Genomic DNA, 24,398 nt, shown 5'->3' with positions numbered 1-24,398 from the left:
ATGTTATTAGTGTAAAATATATGTAATATATATAGCATATGAAAACTGATGCTATATAGAACCCCTCTTTCATGTGCTATCTTTTTTTTTCAGGGTACAAAAGGTTTATTGTTTATAAAAATAAGTTACAAAACTCAGTCAAGCAACCCCAACCCAAGAATAAAGGACTCATTCCAGTAGGCACAAGAAAAACAATAGACCCAGGTGGGGGTCGGGCGGCAACTCACAGGGATGCCAGCACACACGGAAGAACATCATGCTGCAGACCATTCTGTGATGCACTGCTAACAGGTGACAGTTTTGCCTGCAGGGATGGACAGAGAGAAAACGCCCTACAGACATCTGTGTGGTGAGTAGACAGGGCTGATCCGGGAAGGTGCTGGGGCTATGAGCGGGACAGTGGCTGGGCTGGGTCACTGCTGACAGGTGTTGTGGAAGGCTTCCAGAGTTCAGAAGTCTCTCCATGTCTGGACAGAAAGCCATCTTGCAGAAACTTCCCTCAGCGTTGCCACGGGCCCGAAACAGCTTTACGCAGCTTCTCAACCAAATCATGAAGGACCTGACCACAATGCCTGGAATCTGGGCTAGCTGATAGTGGAGCCAGGTGGTGGTGGCATGGTCTGTCACCTTCTGGAATTCATGATAGTTGCATTTGGACCATATGCCAATCTTACCATCTTCTGTGCAGACGTTCTCATTTTAACCCTTCAATATTGGGCAATCGATGAATGGCTGCTCACAATGACGATCACTTTCAATACCTTTCCCAAGGTCATCAGAAGCATTGCTGGAGTCCCATTGGGTAAGGATAAGTGGATGAACATTGCTGGAAATGTCATGTCAATGTGGCTGATCATGTCATTTACAAATTGAGACAGTAGAGCTAGAGTGGTGGGCTGAGCCTTCAGTCAATGCTTGGCAGACAGGTCCATCTGTTTTGCAGAGCTCTTCAAGGAATGTTGATTCAAAAGGCCAGATGCTAAGTCTGTGTGGTACTGCGGTTTCTTGGACCATATGTATATGTACAGAAGTTGGCTACAGAGCAGAGTTTTGTCCCGCACAGATCCAGGCTCGACAGCCTAGAGTTGTGAATAGAGTAGTTCTCTGATGGCTTGCCTATCAAGCTGCTCAGATGTTCCAGATCACTGAGGTCCTGGTTGACTGAATGGAAGTTGTCCTGGAAGTGCATGATGAAGGTTTTTTCCAGTCCTCCACTGTCTCCCTGTTGTGTATGCTATCCTTCAAGCTGTCCAACACCCTACTCTTATTGGAGCAGAGCACCTCAATGGTACTAGTGGCCTTCAAAAGGCCTTCAGGTTCACTCCAATGCTCAGAACATCAGCCTTGTGGTCTCAGCCACTCAAGTGATACATTAGACAGTAACACTATGTAAGGAGCACTTATCTCATGTCCTACACTATCCTAAATAATTTGTGCATATTTTATTCAGTAACTTATGGTTGAGCGTTATTATTAATATGTTAGAAATGAAACTATGTAATTGAGGCTCATGACTTAGAAAATCAAATCAGTTTACTCAGCTAAGAGGTAAGAGACATGGGGGCAGTTGGGGTAGATTCCAGGTCTCTGTGTACATGACTGTGCTCTGCAACACTATGAACTGGGAAGGGTTTGGAGTGGGCAGAGGGGAACAGATGGGAAGAGAGGGCAAGAGAGGAGACAGATGGAAAAGCCATTATAAAGAGGAATTGAGAGAACTGGGAACAGGGTGGATTTGAGGAGCAAAAAGAAGTTGGCAGGATTCACTCTGAAGTTTTAAGCTATGTGAGCAGAGAATGATGACAACTTTGACAGACATAAGAACATTCAGAGAGAGAGAGAACACATGCAAGAGAGCGAGTGAGCATCTCAGGGTAGAAAAGGAGGGGTAGGGTGATCTCAGTATCAGGCATGCCCTACCTGGGCCTCCTAATCCCAATGACCAGAGAGAGCACAGGGCAACCCACGGGCACGGAGGCAGAGGACAGAATCAAGTGTTGCAACAGAGGAGAATTGGAAGGGATGAAAAACATCAGGTTTAAATTTCCCCAGTCTTGAGTTTTTAGGACTTTTTTCTTGCAGGAAAACCACTTCAATTGTGTTTACTGATGATTGGTGTGAGGGTGGGGTGTGAATTATATTGGCTCACCACTTCCCAGTGCAAATTTTATCTCTTGAGCTCAGACACCCGCTTTTCTCCCAAGAAAAAGGCAAAACAACTCAAATCACAAAGCATCCAAGAAAAATAAGCCTCTATTCTGTTAGTTCTCTTATTCATTAAAAATCCAGGGAGCTTAGCATCTTCTGTGTCTTATTTCTGGTTTGTTTTATGATATGCTTAATGTAATTTTGCTCTTAAGTTGTAAAAGAAGCTTGTGACCAATGGCAGCATTTTGTGAATGTATGGTCACAAAGTCAACTGAGTTCTTTAATACAATTTCTTTTTTTGTTATAAATGTTTGCATGAACCTACACATAATTAATTCAGATCTGCACGAGGGGAGAAGATAGTGTTAGATGAACTTGCAAAGCTTCAATTCTGTAGCTCAGTGCCTAGTGAGTCATGCATCTGAAAGTGCTGAGACTACCTCAGCATCTGGATTTACAGGCCCTTCACCTCCTCATCTGTACTTCCCAACACTCCTACCTTCTGCTGTCTGATCTGCCTTTGCTTCCTTGGCCTGTGATAACTAAGACTTGTTTGTGCATGTTCTTTTCTTTTGCTTGATTGATAACTTGGTGATACTGTGAAAGAATCCCCTTAAAGGCAATTGGTGTCATGTCTTTATTGATTATCATACTGATAAATGGTGAATAGCCAATGACTGATCTGGCTTTAAAGTACCAACACATAAGAGGGACAAGAATTAGTTATTCCCAGTTTTATTCGAGGAAACTTTTAAGTGTTGCCTCTGAACCAGCGTTATCATTATTTCTCAGAAAGCTGCTTAGAAATGCAGCTTCATGAGGGTCACTCTAGGCTCACCGTATCAGCAACACCGAGGAAAGGAGGGACTAAACCCACCGATTCCTTTTCTAATAAGTCCTGTAATACTGACACACACTGAAATTTGAGAACCGTTTGATAACTGAATTTACTAAGCACAGAAGAGTAATGGGACAAAGTTAATACAACTTTGGCTCAGAAGAGGATTTCTGGAATTTTCATTAGAAGAAATAGTGTCCTTCCAGTAGTCTGAGTTAGGTACATGTGGGCAAACTGCTCAACATATCTGGGTCTCATTTTTCTAATCTGTAAAAGTAGTACCTAAAATTGTATAGTCACCATGGTTTCCTAACAATGCTAGATTTGGGTCTACCAATTCCTCTTGAGGCTAATAGCATTTATTTATAGGAAGAAAGAAGCTGGAGTGATCATCATGAGGGAATGGAACGCTAACATATGTACATGACAATGAGGCCAACATCTGTGTCCTATTTAGTTGAATGTCAAGCACACTTTGTACCAAAAAAATTGAAAGGACAAAAAAATAAATAAATAGATAAATGAATAAATACAAGTCACACTTCTAAAATCAAGGTAACCGTGTGTGTGTGTGTGTGTGTGTGTGTGTGTGTTTGTGTGTGTAAAAGGCCATATAACAAACATTTTAGATTTAGAGGCCATTATTCTTTGTCATGATTACTCAAATCTTGCCACTGTAATAGAAAAACTGCCATAAATAATATGTAAAGCAACCCAGCTAACATTCTAAAATCTTTACTTCCAAAACCAGATGGTAAGTTGGATCCAGCACACAGCCATAGCTTGCCAATCTCTGGTTAATAATGTTTCCATTTGTTTTTTAAATTTAAACAAGGGACTTAAATATTTTCTGGTTGATCACTTACTCATTAATCAAATAAATATTTGTTAGTCAGTACTCTAACAGCCCATTAACTGATTGCTATGTTGATCGACCAACAATCAATCAAAAAACAATCTTGGACAGATCCATCTCCATTTGTGGGTTTACTCCTTAATGTCCAGAGGAAGACAGTGTTGTGCTTTTATAGACACACTCTTAGTGGTTTGGGTTAGTCATTCCTATTGTCCCAGTGCATACCAAAGAAGAAAACATTGTTTCCAAAGCTATTGCTAATACAGCAATCATTGTAACTGTACATTAACCATTTCTCTAATATATGCTTGTCCAAAGGCTATCTCTTTGAGGGTGTAGAAAAATAAAACATTTCATTTAGTCCTATTCAGCTCTCAAAATGCAGACCATACTGTGACTGTTGGTTACTAAAACATTTGTGGAGCTTTCTTCCCATCAGTGGCATCAGTTCTGTGTCCCCTTACTCAATTTAGTTGTACACTTTCTACTTAGAGATAACACTGTACCCCACAAATCCAAGGTCGGCATCCAATATGCCCACACTAGTTCATATCCCAGTCACAAGTTGTGGGCCTCCAACTTCTTGACTAAACATCAAAGTTCCTGACCACCCTGCTTATGTATAATAAATTTACTGGAATGATTCACAGAAATCAAGAAAATACTTTCACTGTAAACAGGACACCTCAAAGGGCACAGGCAGATAGAAGAGATGCACACAGCAAGGGATGTGGAAAGGGCTGCAAAAGCTTCCATGTTTTCCCAGAAGTACCACATTCCAGGAAGCTCCATGTGTTCATCTATCAGAAAACCCCATCCTCCCAATCCACTCCCCTTTGGTTTCTTTTTATTACAATTCTAAGTATTTAGACAGGATTTATTTGTTCACAATCAGTTGGTAATCAGCTCAATCTTGAACAGGTCTCCCTCCTCGGAGACTTATGGGTTTGGCAGAACACCCCAACCCTCTACTCATGCTTTGGTCATTCCGCTGACTAGACCTCATTCTAAAGCTACCATGGGATTGCCTGCCATCCAATAAGTCATTAACAAAGAAGTGACACTCTTAGAACTCTAGACCCTTCCAAGTTTCTAGGACCTTTATATCAGAAGTGGGATGTAAAAACAAATTTTATATTTTTATATATATATATATATATATATATATATATATATATATATATATATATATATATATATATCTCCATAATATTCTCTTATTGTAATTAGAAAAAGGTCTAGTGTTTTTGTTTTGTTTTTTCTTTCCCCACTTAGGATCCAGTTGTATGTGTTGCTCGGTTGCAACCACATAGTAAAGAATTAAAACATTGTCCGGGCTACCATGCTTCTTCCTCCAGACTGCAACTGGGATGTATTGATCAAGTAAAGCTGATATTAATATCCTAGCTTTTTGTCCTGTCCCATGTGAGGCATGTGATGTGTGTGTGTGTGTGTGTGTGTGTGTGTGTGTGTGTGTGTGTGACAAAATCATAGCAGATCACAGATACTCTATTATATGAAAAGTTTTTGATAAGCTATCTTTAAGAGGCCTCCTTTATTTAAAGTCTTAGCTGAGCAGCTTAAAAAAAATCATTGCATTTTTTTGTTGTAACATGTTATGACATGTAAGCAACTCAAAGTAATTCAATGTGTGTTATGTCTTTCCATAAAGGTCAATTAGCCTGGATGGAGAAGTATGATAGCCCCAAACAATGTCTTAATTTTTTACTATGTGGTTGCAACCCAGCAACACATACCACTGGCTCTTAAGTGGGGAAAGAAAAGAAAAAAAAAAACCACCAGACTTCCTTCCAGTTACAATAAGAAAACATGTTGGGCAATTTTGAAATTTCCCACCCTTCATTCTGGTCCCAAGTGAAAGCATATGCCAGAGTCATGTTCTGAACTGGCTCCGAACTTTGGGTTAGATTCAGGCTAATTGTCCTTATATTGTGAACCTTCCTCTCAGATTATCCTTCCATGCCCACTTAAGATTAGTTCGGAACTAGTTTTTGAAGAATGAAATGCATGAAGTGAGCCAAGCCTTGATTGTTGGTGGCCTCCACCAATTTAATAAACATCCCATTATTATGTGCTGAGTGAAGAACAGGCACCACAGAGACAATGACCTGCTGTGTTTTGAAATGACTTATAACAGACTACACTTAAATATGAAGAATGAGATGAGACCGGAATGATGGGAATTTTTGTATGTGTATCTTCATGTGCTGAAAGGTGTCTGAGGCCTACCTCCTGTGGCCTGAGGATATAAAATAGTCTATCACTTTAGCTCTTTAAGGATATTTCACTGGGTAAGTGTTACGCTTCAGTATAATAGTTCATGGGTGGTTACTACTATTATCATGAGACATGCTACAGTGATCATCACTCATATTCCCTTTATACTCATTATTCATGCCAACATCATTCTACTACAGTACACAGTCATATGGCTTCCTTTCTATGCGTGTTAGGGCTAGTTGATGGTGTCTTAAATCTCCAAAGATCAGGTTGTAATCAGGTAAAGTAATCATATACTAGTTTTTTGTACTGTCACATGTGACAAAAAAAAAAAAAAACAAAAAAAAACCCAGCTCTGATTTGTACTAGATTCTCTAACAAACTCAGCTGCAGCTGCTCACAGAAGAGCCTGCTTGATCATACACTTTCTTTTCCTGCTGGCCTCTCATCTGTCTCCCTACTGATGTCCTTTGAGGTCACCTACAAATAAGCTAGTTACTCTCAAAACTTTTTCTCATATCTGTTTCTGGGGGAACCCACCCTGAAGAAATCTTTTACTTGTGGCTACCGGCATTCAACAAATGGAAGGGTGATTTTCTTCTTTACTTGAATTATGTCAGGGATATAGACTGAGAAGATAATGGGGTTGAGAAGCCACAAATGAGTTCCTTAAAGAACTCTCCAATCTCTGTCTGCAGAAGGTCACAAACCAAGACAGACATTTTGATACCTAAGATGGTTCGTATCTTTGGGATAAGACTTTGGTTTCCAATTTGTACATCCAATAGGACTGGGCACATTTAAAAAAAAAAAAGACAAGCCTGCTAACTGGAATTGTTTTGGTTCTTCTCTCTAATACCGAATTTTCTTGGCTAAAGATGAAAAGTTAGTAGTCTCAGTGTTAAAATTAAATTCCACTCATGTTTATCAAAACTAGGGAGGGTAATTATTCCAAGATATAGGGAGTTTGTTTTATGTTCCAGAGTCTTGTTTGATTCTTGCTGTGACCCATAAATTTGGTGAAATTAGAATCTCCATTCTAGCAGATAAGAAACTACAGCTATAAGAGAGCAAGGAATTGGTCTACAATCCTAGCTGTGACAGTCGGGGTTCTAAAGCATATGTATCTCAGCCTGAGCTGAAAACTTTCACCCATAAAGAAAGTATTGTTGCTGCAGAGGCCACTCCTTTAGCTATGGACACCATTGGCAGTGATACCTCATGAGGGCTGTGTTGTGTATGGCAAAATGGTAGCACAAGACATCAACTTTGAACAAAAAATAAATAAAGAAGCATAGATCTGGGACATCGCTTAGTTGCATGACAGAGAAAAGTTTCCATTCCTCTGGGTCTCATTTTTTTCATTATAAAATGAAGATGTGGATGAAGTGTGAGGTTGCACTACTCCACTCTCACAAACCTTCCCAAACTGTTCCACTTTTAGTAACAGATCGTAATCTCAGTAGCTACCGTTTCAGAAGCACGACCTGAATATTGAGTTGAAAGACTTGAATTAAGGGTGGTAGCAAAGGGGATGATTTAGTTTTTCTAATATAATGTTTTACTGTTTGGCATTTTAAGGTGATTCACATTATTAAAATTTTAAGGGAGTTTGAAGATGTAAGAGTGACAAGCATATATCAAAGTCAATGGGATAGATTCATTTAGTTTATTATGGTGACCTTCAAATAATATAGATATTATTGAAAGAATGGTTTTAATAGCAAATTTATATACAACAAATTGAATTTTCTCTAGGGGAATTTAGAGATTTCCGAACTTCTCCCAATGTGGGACTATTTGAAAAATCAGTATTGCCAAAGCATATCAAAATATGTGCTATAAGGAAATTTATTGGTTCACATTTACAGGATATCCTCTATAGTTTGTTATACTCCCTTCAGGATAAATTCAAATACTCCTCAATGAGTAATATGCACCCTATCATAGATTCATAACGATCGATGTATCATGGAATACAGAGCTCAACATTTATCAGAACAAAAAGAACACTGTTCTTTGAATAAGAGATATCAAAATGTGAGATTGAGATTATGGTTAAATAGCTGAACACTCACAGAGTCTTAGAATTTTGCTGAAGTAGAAACAAGGTATAGCACTTCATCTTTTTGTTTTCTTGAAGTCTCAATTTATAGAACTCCTTCCTAATGTCATATAAGTGTCTGGGGATATTTGAAATCTTTTCTACAACAGTTCTGGTGTCCCAAGTGGATTAAACCACATAAACAATGCGCCATCCTCGTAGGACTTCTTCCAGATCTGTTGCAGATTACAGTAGTGACTGCCAGTGGATTCCCCACTTTTAAGAACAGACAGCCCTTTTAATGATTTCACTATAAAAAAGGGCTCTACTAAGAGCTTATATAACATTGTACTCACTCTTGGACACTGGGAAAAACTCTTAGAAATATCCTGCCTCCCCCGCAACATAATCGTTTACTCTTGAATGCTTGCCAAATAATTTATGTCTATTGAGACCTGAAATAAGCCAAAGTGAAAATTTTAAATTCCAGATGTGACCTCACCTGATTACATTTACCACCCGGGGTCTCAGAGGCACAGAGAATGAGGTCGTTTCTATTTCCAGCATGATCCAAACTCACGGTGGTTTTGTCTTTTCTTATTTGGGTATCGGATTGCAGAATTCAGTCCTTGTGCATGCTTGTGAATGTTTGGGGGGCGATATCCTTCACCAGGTGTCTTTTTTCATCAGAATATTTGTGGTGTATAGGTTTTTTTTTTTCCCCCAAATGCATTAGTAAATGGCTTTCAATGTACTCTTCTCTGCCAAGGACGCTTGTATGTACCGCATGGGCTCAAGCTGCTTGCTGGTCCAGCTGCCGCCTTTGCTCTCCGACTATTACAGCTGTTTTCCGGCAGCTCAATTACGAGCCCTTTCAGTGAAAGTGGCTCACACACTGCCTTCTCAGAAACCTGACTAACCCCAGGCTACTGGAATTAGGTGCTGCCTTTTTGTCATGTTGTTTGTGGAAATCCTCCTCTTTGTGTGTCTGGATAGGCTCACATGGAGGTGACTTCATTACTTAGATTTGCCATGTGGGTATTTTTTTTTTTTTTTTTTGCTTGTTGACGTTTTCTTTTGTCTTTAAATTCTCATAAAAAAAGATAAAAACTGAGTGAAGACTCAGTTCAGGGACAGATGATGACAGAGGAAGCTGACTGTCCTGTTCTGTCCCCTACAGTGTGATTCCAGCGTTCTCTGTGTCTTTCTCTTCGTGTATTATCATGTTACCACTGTGAGGAAGGGAATGACCTAACTAACTCTAATTTGATGTGAAGGCGGTGATTTGATTCTTCCTTGGGGTAATTTTTACCCTTCAGGAGACATTTGGTAGTGTCCGGAGACATTTTTGGTTGTCACAACTTAGGGGGAGGGTTGCTACTAACATCTACTAACTAGCTAACAGGGAGGCTGCCAAACACTCCACAATCGTACAGATAATTGCCCTCAACAGAAGAGTATTCTGCTCAGCTATATTAGTGATGTTGCCTTGAACTTTTTTAAAATATAAACTGGACACAGGGCCCAAGTGCTTTCATAGCTTCAAACATATTTGAAGATTTCTATCATTATTCATCCACCCTTGCCTATCACCTCCAACAAACACTGATATGCTAGAGTTTCAAACCCTTGAGCAATGGGAACAGTGACTAACATCTAATACTTGAGTTCTCTTCTTTGCACTCAGAAGCGTTTCCTCTCAACCCAGAAAGAAACTACCACTTCCTCTCACCCAATTGGAGAAAATTTGTCCTAAATCAAAGGATTCTTCCAAGTCTCACAATTTATGCAATAAACTATGTATCACCTATCAAACTCTCAATTCTTTATTACAAAGATTTTGAAACTTGTGGTTTTTTTTAATAGTTAAAAATAAGTGGAGAATTCGTGGTTCCTCTCTCAAAAGCTTCGTGTTTGTGCTTGAGCTCAGGATGATAACGGCTGTAAGCTCCGCTAGAGATACAAATGTTTAAGAATCCAAAAACAAGGCCGGGCGGTGGTGGCGCACACCTTTAACCCCAGCACTCGGGAGGCAGAGGCAGGCAACTCTCTGTGAGTTCGAGGCCAGCCTGGGCTACAGAGTGAGTTCCAGGACAGGCACAAAACTATGCAGAGAAACCCTGTCTCAGGGGGAAAAAAATAAGAAAGAAAAAAATAAGAATCCAAAAGCGAGGCTTCAGCTTTTATTTTTTTCCGAGTCATTCCTCCTCTGAGGGTTATGATACTAGAAAAACTTCACCACCATCATATGATGAAAAGAAATGTATATATATATATATATATATATATATATATATATATATATATATATATATATATATAATTAAACATGTAGTTTAATAACAAAGCACATACCTCTAATTTTGTTCACAAGTGACCACAAAGAATATTTATTCCCATGCAATTTCTTCTTTTCTAATGTCACCCCCAGTGACTGTTCCTCAGAAGTATACCAGCTCTCTGACATCTTCTGTCAGGGCTCGGGTCTGGATGAGATGCCCATCTCTCCCCTGCAGCACTCACTCCTCTCTCTCACTCCAATTAAAGGGCCCATTCAGGAACAGAGAGCCTCCTGCCTTGTTTTCACAGATAAGATCCATCCCTTTGTTTTCACAGACCAGGAGTGAAAAAAAAGTTACTGCTCAAGATCCGGCCTTCTCATGAGAGGAGAGTAGTCACCAGTTGATACTGGCTGTGAAGGCTGTGATTTCCCTCTGGCTTCCAGAGACCTCCAGGCCTCCATTCTCTCCTAAGCAGTTACTCATTCCCTCCATGATAAAGGCCCTTTCAATTTTTAACATATCCCTGCCCCCCCACGATGGGAGGTAAACCAAACCAGTGAAAGGCATAATAAAACTCTCACTGCTTACCATGGAAGGATTCCCCTCAGAGTTCTCCTGTCTGGTACATTGAGCTAATTCTAATACCAATCTTTTCTTTTAAGCAAGAACTTGAATTTTCATACTTCACAGACCACAAGAGACGTTTTAATTTTTTAATCATACTCCTCCCGTGCACTTTACACACACACACACACACACACACACACACACACACACGCACGCACACACACACTCAAGTGTGTTTTTCAACTTTGGTCATTCCTCAGAGATTTAAAGCATCATGCAGAGCATTCAAGCCAGGTGTGTACAGCTTCACTCTTTAAAAGCTAAAGCATCATTTCTCTCATCACACAAATGTTTCTCTCCCAATGGCTTCCAGCTCTCTTCCTACAGTTCTGTGTGTGGTTTGAATTAGTCTGTGACACATAAAAATGTTTCAAATGTTAGTATGATGTCTTCTGAAGGAATGGAAATGAAAGAAAAATAGATGTCATTCCTTCATGTAATTTCATTATACCTACCAAGCACAGAATGTTCTACCCCTTACATGGGTTATAAGCCTTCAAAAGTGGAAGACATCTAGATGGGAATTTTTTTAAAAAAGGTTTTATGCTAGGTGATATTAGATGGTAATGTGGTAGTTTCTAAATAACATGCTGTTTTCTATTCAAATTGTTTTCTTTACCCACAGTGATTTTGTAGGTCTTCCACCTACAAAAGTGTTGGTGATAGTTTGTTTCTCATTTTATTGCCCACAAAAGGAGGGTGAATACATCTCAAAGCCAAATGGTAGACTAAATTTCTGAATGGACTGTTGTTGAACAGATTGTGTGGAAACATAATTAAGTGCCAGGGTCTGTGGGAAGAAAAGATATTTTTGTTTTATTTGTTTGGTTTAGTTTTCTGAAATTCCAATGGCTTAACTTTTCAAAGCCAGAAGGAAGCTGGAGGCTAGACTGTAAAGTTTCAAAACTAAACGGTAAAATTGAAGTATTTAAAGGATGATAATGTTACCTATTCTCTTGTCCAAAGGAAAAACCAACTGAAAAACAGGATAGGGGGAATTAAAGGCGATATAGGTAAGGTTTGTATTCTAGAGTTAGCACCCACATGAAATAAGCAGGAAGGTTAAACATAGCTTTTCTAGTTTGTATTGATCATCCAAGAAACAGATGCCAGAATGCAACTGGATGTAAAAGAGATTTATTGGAGAAAATGTTGGTGAGGTATGGAGAAGATGCCAAGAGGGTCAGACTAGACTATGATGGATGATGAGAAAGAGGTCAGAGAGAAGAGAGAGTGGGGAAGTAAAAGGGGAGGAAGGAAGGAGTGGACCTATATGAGAAGAAGAGGCCTTCACAAAGTGACTCATTGCAGTGTGATAGAACATTCAAAGAGCAGACTTGGAAAAACAAGAGTTGGCGGCACTATGAATACAACACGAATGATCCTGTGACCACAGGCAGCAGCTAAGGCCAGTTAATTACCAAAGTGAGTACAGTGTTGAAAGACCAGGTAGGACAAGACACATCTCACAAGATGTCAGAGTGCATGACACAGCATCCAGGATTAAGAACATCAGACCAGAGCAAAGACCAATGTGGATAGGAGACACTCTAGGACTTGTCCCAGTAAACACTCAGGTAAGACAATTCTAGCAGATTCAAATAACTGAGGGTGAGTACCAATACCAATGTGTGGATGTGGGGGATGGGGAAGCTACACCAATGTCTTCATTTAGTGCATATCAGTATTCTTTACGACTTTTCCCAACTAAATGAGTGTAATACAATTGTTGGGAAAGAATTTAAATGCATAAATCACATTTTTGAAAGTTCTTGCATCACTCTAATAATCATACTGTGTTTGTATCTAAGTCACCAGAATATTAAGTTCAACGAGCTCATCTGGTTCCTTTAGAAAACCATCAAGGACTGAATTGAAACATGTATTTGCTTTTTCATACCATATGTGTTTCTAGTTATGGTAATATATCTAAATTATTCACAAGTTGTAAATAATTTTGATTTCAAGAAAAAATCAATTTCAATAGGAAAAGGACTCAGAGGTTTGCAAATTTAAATTTTAATCATATTGCAAAAATACTATTGCTGTGGATATGTTCTGTATGCTGTGAATGTGTTGCTCTGACTGGTTGATAAATAAAATGCTGATTGGTCAGTAGCCAGGCAGGCAGTATAGGTGGGACAAGGAGAGAGGAGAATTCTGGGAAGTGGAAGACTGAGTCAGAAGACATTGCCAGCCGCCATGATGAGAAGCCAGGTGTAAAAGATACTGGTAAGCCACGAGCCACATAGCAAGGTATAGATTTATAGAAATAGGTTAATTTAAGATATAAGAACTGGATAGCAAGAAGCCTGAGCCATTAGGTCAAACAGTTTAAATAATATAAGCGTCTGTGTGTTTATTTGGGTCTAAGTGTCTGCTGGCCTGGGTGTGACTGGAGATAACTCCAGTTACATAATATATTTCAGAAAACAGAGAATGATTTTTGACACTTCAGGCATTGCCACAACAGTGGGAGAAAATTCCAAGGCTGGAAGGGTGAGGAGGGTCTCAAAGATGCTGGTACTTTATAGAATCTAGAAAGTATTTTAGGAGTGAGTAAAGAACATGGTTTTCCACATGCATTGTGTGTGTGTTTCTTATCTACACTATCTTCTCTTTTATGAAATGTAAAAATACATTTCACAGTAAATACACGAGTAGTGTTACTAGTATTCTACTTCTTTATTTATTTACCTATAATGTTTGAAAGGAATAAGTTAGAGGTCAAACTTAAAAGTCTACTGCCTTCCTACAAAATACAATGGCCATCTTAGGAAATGTTCTTTTTTATTTATGGGCAGGTCTACAATTCTTACTGGAACAAACTAAGTTACACTAGAGATCTACATCATTTCTTTGCTATATGACTTCACTCAGGAGAACTGGAGATTTCCCATGTGAAAGATTTTGCTGTTGCTAAATCAAAAAGAATTTCTTACATTGGTGTCTGAATCCCCATCCCAGTGGATCTTTGAGGTGATAATGAGATCGCAGGAACCATTCACAGATGCCTGTGCTCAGCTGTGGACCAGAAACATGGCAAAGACATTAAACTTTATATAATCTGCCATTGGAGCCACCACTCAGCTACTGCTTTTCTTATGTTAGAGCCTTCAAATGTGCTTGCTAATACAACTCAAGAAGGCAGGAAAGTTAGTGGACAGTGGAAAGATGCTTCTGGGATATAAGGAGGCACTTTTTTATGCATTCTGAACACCAGGCTCGTCATGTGTATCCTTTTGCATCTTGATAAAAACTGAAGGTAAATATCATACTGCACATTTTAATTGTGTCAGCACTGGCTTGAACAGAGTAGGGGTGACTATTCATTATTTTATAACAGGGTCAGTTCTTAAGACTCTACAAGGCAACATTTCTTTCCTTCCAAATGTGTTCTTGGAAAAAAACAATACTTAGACGTAAAACAAATGCACTTATTGTCTTACATAAAAAACATTTACAACAAGATTTGCAAGTAAAGATATCTCAAAAACTGCCTTCAATATTTAAATTTTGTAACTTCATAAATAATATGACCAATGTAAAAGATACTAATGTGTTTTATGCTTTCCCTCTGAGACTGTTTTTGATGCATCTTTGCCCATAGAGCCAGTTCAGAAAAAGGCTGTTTGGGATTTTTGTTTATTTATTTGTTTTCAAGGCAGGGATTCTCTGTGTTGTTTTGGTGCCTGTCCTGGATCTCGCTCTATATACCAGGCTGGCCTTGAACTCACAGGCTGGCCTGGCTCTGCCTCCTGAGTGTTGGGATTAAAGGCATGTGCCACCACCACCCAGCCCAGAAAAAGACTGTTTTAAAGGAGATGATTTTAGGTCTGACTTACCTCACTCAGGATGATTTTTTCTAGTTCCATCCTTTTGTTGCAAATTTTATGATGTCATTCTTTTTTACCACTGAGTAATACTCTATTGTGTAAATGTACCACAGTTTCGTTATCCATTCTTTGGTTGAGGGGCATCTAGGTTGTTTCCAGGTTCTGGCTATTACAAATAATGCTGCTATGAACATAGCTGAGCAAGTTTCTTTGTGGTATGATTGAGCATCCTTTGGGTATATACCCAAGACTGGTATCGCTGGGTCTTTAGGAAGATTGATTCCCAATTTTCTGAGAAACCGCCATACTGATTTCAAAAGTAGCAGTACAAGTTTACACTTCCACCAATAGTGGAAGAGTGTTCCCCTTATTCCACATCCTTTCCAACATAAACTGTCATTAGTGTTTTTGATCTTAGCCATTTTGACAGGCGTAAGATGGTATCTCAGAGTTGTTTTGATTTGCATTTCCCTGATGACTACGGATGTTCAGTAATTCCTTAAGTGTCTTTCAGCCATTTGAGATTCTTCTGTTGAGAATTCTATTTAGATCTGTACCCCATTTTTAATAGGATTATTTGGCATTTTGATGTCTAGTTTCTTGTGTTCTTTATGTATTTTGGAGATCAGCCCTCTGTCAGATGTGGGATTGGTGAAGATACTTTCTCATTCTGTAGGCTACCATTTTGTCTTAATGACTCTGTCCTTTGCCTTTCAGAAGCTTTTCAGTTTCAGAAGATACCATTTATTAATTGTAAATTTCAATGTCTGTGCTACTAGTGTTATATTTAGAAAGTAGTCTCCCATCCCAATGTATTCAAGTCTACTTCCCACTTTCTCTTCTATCAGGTTCAGTGTAACTAGATAGATTTATGTTGAGGTCTTTGATCCACTTGGACTTGAGTTTTGTTCAGGATGAGAGATATGGGTCTATTTGCATTCTTCTACATGTTGATATCCAGTTATGCCAGCACCATCTGTTGAAGATGATTTTTTTTCCATTGTACAATTTTGGCTTCTTTGTCAAGAATCAGGTGTTCATAGGTGTGTGGCTTTATGTCAGGGTCTTCAGTTCGATTCCATTGATATATGTGTGTTTTTATGCCAATACCAAACTGTTTTTTAATTATTATTATTATTACTATAGCTCTATAGTAGAGCTTGAAGTCAGAGGTGGCAATGCCAGAAGTTCCTTTATAGTACAGGATTATTTTAGCTATTCTGGGTTTTTTGTTTTTCCACATGAAGTTGAATACTGTTCTTTTGAGGAGTGTGAAGAATTATGTTGGGGTTTTGATGGGGATTGCATTGAATCTGTAGATTGTTTTTGGTAAGATTGTCAATTTTACTATGTTGGTTCTACCTTACAAGAGCATGGGAGATCTTTCCATTTTCTGATATCTTCTTCGATTTCTTTATTCAAGGACTTAAAGTTCTTACCAAACCGGTCTTTCACTTATTTGGTTAGAGTTACCCCAATATATTTTATATTATTTTTGGCTATTGTAAAGGGTGTTGTTTCCCTGATTTCTTTCTCAGCCCATTTATCATTTGTATATAGAAGGGCTACTGAGCTTTTTGAGTTGATCTTGTATCATGCCACATTACTGAAGGTGTTTATCAGTTATAGGAGTTCCCTGGTAGAATTTTTGGGGTCACTTATGTAGACTGTCATATTATCTGCCAATAGGGAAAGTTTGACTTCTTCCTTTCCAATTTGTATCCCCTTGGTCTCCTTTTGTTGTTTTATTGCTCCAGCTAGAACTTCAAGTACTATAATGAATAGATATGAAGAGTGGACAGCCTTGCCTTGTTCCTGATTTTAGTGGAATCATTTTGAATTTCTCTCCATTTAGTTTGATGTTGGCCATCAGCTTGCTGTATATTGCTTTTATTATGTTTAGGTATGCTCCTTATATCTTTGATCTCCCCAAGACCTTTATTATGAAGGGGTGTTGGATTTTGTCGAAGGCTTTTTCAGCATCTAATGAGATGATGATGTGTTTTTGTTTCTTTCAGTTTATTTATATGATGGATTACACTGACAGAATTTTTTTTATATATGTTAAACCACTCCTGTATCTTGCTCAGCCCTGATACAGTGGGAGGGGTTTGGTCTGCCTCAACTTGATATGCCATGCTTTGTTGACTTGCATGGGAGGTCTTCCTCTTTCTGAGGAGTAGATGGGGGTGGACAGAAAGGAAGTGGGGGGAGGGAACAGGGGTAGAGGAGGGAGGAAAAACTGTGCTTGATATGTAAAATAATTTCTTTCTTTTTTTTTGGTTTTTCAAAACAGAACCCTTGAAAACCTTGTGAAACAGTCCTGACTATCCTGGAACTCACTCGGTAGACCAGGCTAGCCTTGAACTCACAGAAATCCACCTGCCTGTGCCTCCTGAATGCTAGAATTAAAGACATGCACCACCACCACCACCTGGCCATAAAATATATTTTTTAAAAAATTTAATAATAAAAAATAAAATGAAAGAGATGATTTTAATTAAGGAATGTTTTAAAAAGGCAGTTTTTATTTTAGCTGAATAGATCAATTTTAGAACTAGTTCAGAAATAACCAAAGACTTACAAACCTGAATGTTTATAATTTTATTAAAATGAAGAGTAGAACACTCCAGTGAGACACTTCAGAGACTCAACAGATAAGTGGTCCAAGAGATACAGCTTAAGCTGTATCTGGCAAATATCTCTGTGAGTCCAGGATGGGACTGAACAAGGCAGAGAAAGGGGAGGCGCTGTAACTTGTTGCTTTTTATAAGGAAAAAGGCCTCTCTTCCAGTGCCCTAATCATTTCTGGATCCTTTTTCTTCCCCATTCCCCCCACTTCTTTCTTAGTCCTCCTCCTCCTCTTCCTCCTCCTCCTCCTCCTCCTCCTAATGCTAGTGTGTGTGTGTGTGTGTGTGTGTGTGTGTGTGTGTGTTCATTATTTTATTCTTTAAACTTACCTGTTTCCTTTTCATCCACCATTTTCTTAATATCTTTAGTATTTTAGAAGTCCTCTGAAGAACACTTCCTAGGAAATATTATATACTCCTAGAAGTTGTTTAGACTTGGTGTAAGGAGTACTGAGCTTCCTTCTGTTCTTCTGAAAGAGAAACATTTTATCATGCAGCTATAGCCTAAGCCTTTCATCTTTTAATGGTAGCCTAGAAACCTTCTTTGTTCTTTAAGGCTGAAGATGGAACATTTCAAACATAATGATCTTCCTTTATGAAAGGAGAAAACTCAATTCCTATTTTCACACAGGATCTCAAGAGCACAAGTTGTTTACATACAATGTAAATTTAATAAAATCTGTAAAGTAATAAGAGGAGAGGAGTAATTTTGTAGAATATGTTTATTCTCTTATTTATTTCATTTTCTAACCATTGTATATACAAACTTTAACATCATGCCAAAATGAGAAAATAATATTTATGTGTAAAATAATAAACTAGATAAAAATTCTGTGCCTTGTAAGTCTACCATCCCTAACTCAAATCAAAACACTAAAAAATTTGAATCTCAGAAGACTTTAAATTAGATAACAGTTCTGAAAATAAATTGGTTCAATATGTTATTTGTCAATTTTTTTCTGTTTTCAATTGCAATGGAAAGAATGTAAATCCCCAAACCTATATTATATGATATCACTTACCAAGTATATAAAGAATATATAATTAATGATCTTTTAATTGTTTGACTGTCTCAAAATTTCACATAATTCTACACATTCTTCCATCTTTCTCACAAACAGAAACTGTCAACTGCTGATCGTTTTACTGAAAACATTTAAATGATCACAAAATAGTTAACTATAAGTTTAAAAAAATTCAATTCAATCCTTATTTCACACCAAACACAAAATCAATCACAAATTCAGTTGAGGTCTATTTTATTGTATTTTTAATTATTATTTGCTTTTTTGTGGTGCAAGGGATAGAACCCAGGTTCATGTACATGTTAAGCAAGTACCCTCACACCCAATCCCTAAAGTCCCAAGTTCATAAGACAAAACTATGCTTTAAAGAAAGAGTGTAAAAATATATCTTCATGTCCCTCTGGTACAGACAGATTTCATAAACAGACTAAAAACTTCCAATCAAGAAGAAATAGTGATGAAAGTTGGCTACTATTAAAATTAAGACTTTTGTTCATAAAATAACATTAAAAAGTGAAAATATAAATCATATAAAAGAAGGTAAATATTTCTTGCAATGTAATCAATAAGGAATAGTAATATATTAAGAAAGTCTAAAGACAGATAAATCTGCCATAAAAGGACAGTAAGATCAATGCTTTTATGTGAGCAGAAGTCTACCAGAGATACTTTATGAAATAAAATATATGGAGAGCCAAAAATATATTTTGAAAGTCTAATATCAACCACATACTCTAGGAAATGAAAACAAAACAAAACAAAACAAAATTGTGAAAGTTATTAAAATTTGAAAGTCAGGAAATGATCAAGGATTGTCAAACACATAAAGCATCAGAAACTTCAGTACTGCAGTGGTTGGGCTGGAAATACTGTGATATTACTGAATGACTGTTTAAATTTTGCCCTGTTGCACAACCAAACCACACCTATATCTGTAGTCACAGCAACAGAGGCACATATGGACCAAGATGCTGGTACAATATCTCCATTACCTGTTTTATAATTGCATAAAGCTAAAAACAGTAGATTGGACATAGCATATTATAGTCATGTGGTGGTACACTGTGCAACATTGCAAACAGATGAACTACAGAGATTCACATTAAAATGAGTGTCTCAAATATATTCAAGGAAAAGTAAGAATAAAATGTATATAACACAATTAAATTTTCATAACATACAGGAACAGTCAAAACTTACTGTTTAGGAATACATTAAACAGTAAGGGAATTCTTGTAATAAAAGTAATGGTAGCCGTTTCCCCCAAGGAGAAGAAGCAAATTGTTAATAGGAAAGGAATCACTAGGGACTTATTGGACACCATAAAAGTTCTGTTTCTTAACATAGGAGTTCATTTCAGAAATATTTTTAAAGTAGTACATATACAGGTTATACACTTTTATGTGTTTTATATCATGTGTCATGAAAATAATAACTTTAAATGTGAGTTAATAGAAAACATACACTCCAATCCTTTTTACTTAACTGCATCTGTAAAGACTCTATTAGAGTTTCTATTGTGAAGAGACACCATGACCATAGCAACTCTTATAACGGAAAAACATTTAATTGGGGTGGCTTACAGTCTCAGAAGTTTAGTCCACTATCATCAGTGGAGGGACATGGCATCATGCAGGCAGACATGGTGCTGGAGAAGGAGCTGAGAGTCCTACATCTTGACCCTCAGGCAACCGGAAGTAGTCTGAGATACTGGGCATGGCTTGAGCATATATGAGAGCTCAAAGCCCACCCCCATAATGAAACATTTCCTCCAACAAGGCCATACTTACTCCAGTAAAGCCACACCTCCTAATAGTGCCACTCCCTACGAGTTTATGGGGACCAATTACATTCACACTACCGCAAAAACAAAGGCTAAAAGTTTGGCTGCTGTTTGTACAATGAGAGTGAAGACTACATTGGACCGTGTAACCACAGGCTGAACAGAACCTACACCCAACAGCATTTCAAGAGTGCATATGGACCAGTGCTTCTGAGAAGCAAATAATCATCAAAATTATGAAGTCTTTGCTATTTGAAAATTTACTGTGCACATGGATCATCCTAATTCTACATGAATTACAGACAAATATGTAAAATTGAATAATTCAGTTCACACTTGGCCTTGATTTTTCTTACTTAGCACTCTTGACCTGTTTTAACATAATCATCCTTCCTCTTCAGGCATACATATGCACATAAATACACAGGAAAATGGAACTTTATATATAAAGCAATAGATCAATTTCCTTTGGATGTCTAGTAAATTCATAGATGAAAATATCCAGAAAGTCTGCCTTTCAAACTAAGTTACATATGAGAGCCATCTGGAAACTTTTAAAAAGTAGATTAATGTCTGAATCATATCTAAAGCAATTTTAATATAGGGTAAAACTGAGACATAATGTTTTTATAGCTTCTAGGAATATAAGAAAGTGGTCTGGAAATTATGGGATATATCAAATAAGTACAAGAGTCAACTTGAAGAGAGCTTTCAGTAAGCAAATCTGGGATGATTGGATGAAAATATTAATGATTATTTAGGGAACAATATAAAATGCCATGTGTCCATATTAATATAAATAAAAACTTTTTAGAAATTGAGGGTCTAGGGACAATTTGTTACAACAAAATCCCAAGTAATAAATGCATACAGATAATGGAGAGGAGGTCTATTGTGTGATAATAACGGTTGCCAACAGGAATCACCAACGGATACGAAAGCAGTGGAGAAATAAAGTAAGAAGAAGCATATCTATACATCTCTTTGAGTTTCTCACCAATATAAAAGGGAAAACAATGACATTTTCTGGGAGAAGACGTCAAGTGACCTAACTTTGCTTTGTCACATAGTGTTATATCAACATCATGTACCTCTTGATATGATGCACTGGTCAGGACAAGCTATCCTTTCATGAAATTGTAGCATGAATCTTAAAGAGTCTTATTAATAAAATCAAACCCGAGGCCAGTTATTGGGGTCAATTCTGGTAGATCAGAGAGACAGGACAGGCCACAGCTATCTCACCTTGCCAGTTCCTCAGCTGGTCCTGTTTCCTCAGACTGGAAGCCTCTGAGTCCTCATCCAGAATAAATCTCAGCTGAACTGTGTTGCTCCAAAGCCTGAAAGCTTAACCAGCCAAATGCTTAACCAGGCAAATGCTTCTAGTTTCTGGTCCTCACGCCTTATAAACCTTTCTGCTTTCTACCACCACTCCCTGGGATTAAAGGCTGCTTTCTGGGATTAAAGGCATGAGTCACCATGCCTGACTGTTTCCAATGCAGCCTTGAACTCACAGAGATCCAGAGGGATTTCTGTCTCTGGAATGCTAGGATTAAAGGCATGTGCTAACATTTTCTAGCCTAAGTATCTTGTGGCTTTTCTGTTCTCTGACCCCAGATAAGTTTATTAAGGTACACAATATTTTGGAGAACACAATACCACCACATGAAATCTTATTTAAAAATGCACCCCTGATTTGAACTATAAAGAAACTACTAAACAAACCCAAATTAAGGAACATTCTACAAAAAAATTGACCAGTGTTCAAATGTGTCAAGAACCTGAAACATAAAGACAAAGGAACTCTTCTGTATGTCAAAAAGACTATGGAAAAAATAAAAATTAAATGAAACATTGTGCCCTGGAATGAATATTGAATCACACAGAGAACTGTAGCAGGTCAGTGGACAAAGTATGAATAAGGCCAGTTGATTAGTTTAAAATATCATATTGTCTTAGTGTTCTATTGTTGGGAAGAGACCATGACCAGGGAAACTCATAAAAGAGAAAGCATTTAGGCCGGGCGGTGGTGGCGCACGCCTTTAATCCCAGCACTCGGGAGGCAGAGCCAGGCGGATCTCTGTGAGTTCGAGGCCAGCCTGGACTACCAAGTGAGTCCCAGGAAAGGCACAAAGCTACACAGAGAAACCCTGTCTCGAAAAACCAAAAAAAAAAAAAAAAAAAGAGAAAGCATTTAAATGGAGCTTGCTTACAGTTTCAGAGGTTTAGTTCATTGTCATCATGGTGGGGAGCATGGTGGCACGCTAGTAGATATTGTGTTAGAGAAGTAGCTGAGTGTTCTACAGAGTTCCAGTTCCTCAGGAAGCAGGAAGAAGAGAGAGAGAGAGAGAGAGAGAGAGAGAGAGAGAGAGAGAGAGAGAGAGAGAGAGAGAGAGAGAGAAAGCTCCTGGCATGGGCATTTGAAACCTCTAAGCTCACCCCCAGTGACCCATTTCCTCCAACAAAGCCACACCTCCTTCTCAAGCAGTGCCACTCCTTGAAAACACTTTGCTCTTCAGTCTTTCTTGCCTCTCCATTACCTCTGCATTCATCTTAGAGGCATTGGGAGCTGTGGGTATGTTACACAGCATACACTTTTGTCCAAACAGCTTTACTTGCAATATTCTGGCTTCTGGTATACCATCAATACTAGATCCTCACTGAAACTCCTCTCTGATATCCTGCTGATGCCTCAGTCATAGAGATCTTGTGGCTATGGTTCCATAGGACCAGTCCTTTCACATATTCCAGCAGGCCATAGATGGGGTAGATGTTGAGGTGGGCCAAACTCAAAGCACTGGATGTGGGCCTGGGTGGTAGCTGAGTTGGTAGGTCCAAGCCTCCACTGGGATTGGCTCTCTCAGGCCAGGGGCAGAGCTCACTCTCCTATGCCCACACCATCTGGGTCAGCTCTTTCATACCTCAGTAAGGGGTAGGACCACCTCTCCTGTATGGGGTTGGGGCAGCTCTTTCACTGCAACAGCTAGCAAGAGGCAGGCCAGATCTCCCAGGGCCAGCCAAGGGTGGGGCTGGCTCAGCAGGGCCTTCAGATTTCAACATGCATGGTTCTCATGGCCCCCAGGAGTAACCAGGCAATAGACATCAACACAGACCCCAGTTGCAGCAGGACCAGGGACCCAGACATGGCCCTTGGCAGCAGCTTGGGCCCAGATGTCACCATGGTCCCCAGTGACATCTGGGCCCTAGTGAAGGCCACTCAGATCACTATGGCCCTGGTGGCAGCATGGCTCTCGGATACCAACATGGTATGAGGGCCATTTTTTTTTCAAACTACCACACATATCAATGTCAACTCATTATTTGGGTACTTACAGTATTATTAGATACAAATTTTTGACATTTTGGGGGAAACCTTGTGACTTTGAAGGCATGATCTAGAAAAAGAGTAATCCATAAACTACACTTTAAAGTTACAAATGTCTGTTCCCTGAGATTCCACCAGGAGGGTGCTTGTGATCTGTGCTTCAAAGTACTGATGCAGGTCTTTCGTCCCACTATATCAGCCACCCTTTCTTTTAACTGAGTATGCCTCTTGCCATGCAGAAGTGTCTTGATTTGATTTAGTTACTCTTGTTTATTTTTATTTTTTGTTGTCTGTGCTTTAGGTGGGATCCTTGCCAATGCCAATCTCGAGAGACCTTCCTCTCGTTTGCTCTGAAGGATTGTGCGGTTTCCAGTCTTGTATTTAGGGCTAAGAGACTTTGCATCGACTTTTCTGTATAGTCTAAGTCTTTAGTTTCTTGATTCCATTATGGACTCCCAATTTTCTCAGCACCATTTGTTGAAGAAACTATCATTTTCTCTTTTTCTGTTTTAGGAACTTAGTGGAAAAGTTGAAAACTGACCGTATTTATTGGTGGCATTTCTTGGCTCCCCTACTATCCTGTGCTGTGCTGTGTGTGCTGTGCTGTGCTATTCTATGCTGTGCTGTTCTGTGCTGTGCTATTCTATGATGTGCTGTTCTATGCTGTGCTGTGTTATTCTATGCTGTGCTGTGCTATTCTATGCTATGCTGTGCTGTGCTGTGCTCTTCTATGCTGTGCTGTGCTATTCTATGCTATGCTGTG

General features: G+C 38.6%; 1 pseudogene; it reads right to left on the bottom strand.

Annotated features, from left to right (window-relative positions):
• Nucleotides 1-413: 413 nt before the first annotated feature.
• Nucleotides 414-17,854, bottom strand: LOC131922021 (mediator of RNA polymerase II transcription subunit 27-like; annotated as a pseudogene).
• Nucleotides 17,855-24,398: the final 6,544 nt, after the last annotated feature.

The sequence above is a fragment of the Peromyscus eremicus genome, chromosome 11 (assembly GCF_949786415.1).
Source record: "Peromyscus eremicus chromosome 11, PerEre_H2_v1, whole genome shotgun sequence".
In the NCBI taxonomy this organism is placed as follows: Eukaryota; Metazoa; Chordata; class Mammalia; order Rodentia; family Cricetidae; genus Peromyscus; species Peromyscus eremicus.
This window is presented reverse-complemented; position numbering and strand designations above follow the sequence as displayed.